Below are 1,272 nucleotides of genomic sequence, written 5' to 3'. Positions count from 1 at the left end.
TTTACATATTATAGTTATCAAAGGTACCAGGATGAGAATTTAATACAACAGACGCGCATTTCGTCTACATAAGACTCATCAGTGACGCTCAGATCAAAATAGGTATAAAGCCAAACAAAACAAGAACAAGTTGAAGAGCATTGAGGACCTGAAATTCCAAAAAGTTGTGCCAAATACGTTTACGGTAATCTATTCCTGGGATAAAAAAAAAATCCGTAGTTTTTCGAAAAATTCAAAGATTTGTAACAGGAAATCTATAAAACCGACCATATTATTGATATTCATGTCAAGATCGAAGTACCGACTACTGGGCTGGTGATACCATCGAAAACGAAACGTCTAGCAGTAGTGGCATCGAACCAGTGGTGTAAATAGTTATCAAAGGTACCAGGATTACAATTTAGTACGCCAGACGCGCGTTTCGTCTACATAAGACTCATCAGTGACGCGCAGATCAATAAAGTCAACAGTAGTATACCGCTGTTCAAAATTCATTAATCGATAGAGAAAAACAAATCCGGGGAATAACTAAAAGTGAGAGAAACGTATCAAATATAAGAGAACTAGGACACTACAGAGACACAACACCAAAACTTAATACACACAGAAACGAACTATAATGTAACAATGGCCATTTTCCTAACTTGGTACAGGGCATTTTATGAAAAAAAATGGTGGGTTGAGCCTAGTTTTGTGGCATGCAAAGCCTCCCGTTTTAATGGCAGTGTTAATTATTACATTAAAATGGCAACATTACACGGCAGGGATACATTAAATAAACAGATAAATGGGAGAAAATATAGGACAGAGAAACAAACGAATAATAGCCATCAAAAGGTATCAGGTTAAAAAATATTTTTATACGCGTCTGGTGCGCTACGTCCACACAAAACTATGCTCAGATGTAAAAAGTTTGAGAGCAATAACAACTACAAAGTTGAAGATCGCCTACGATCATGAATTAAAAATTATGAGGCCAGGGTTATCCGCTTGGGACAAAAACATCATTATTATCAACAATAATACATAGTTTTTCAAACAGTAAATTTTATAAAATGCCTATATAATAGATTTACATGATTACATGACGAAATAGTGACTACCTATAGAATAAAAACGAATACATTACAAAATCAAAGCCTTGTTAGCCATAGTCAATGCAACGCCAAAAGTGACGTCACATTTAAATGTCTTCAACGTGTTCCGAAAATTAAGAAAAAATTTGGATGAAATTCAAGATTAGATTGGTATGACTTATCTAACTTATATTAA

The sequence above is a fragment of the Mytilus galloprovincialis genome, chromosome 14 (assembly GCF_965363235.1).
Source record: "Mytilus galloprovincialis chromosome 14, xbMytGall1.hap1.1, whole genome shotgun sequence".
NCBI lineage: Eukaryota > Metazoa > Mollusca > Bivalvia > Mytilida > Mytilidae > Mytilus > Mytilus galloprovincialis.
This window is presented reverse-complemented; position numbering follows the sequence as displayed.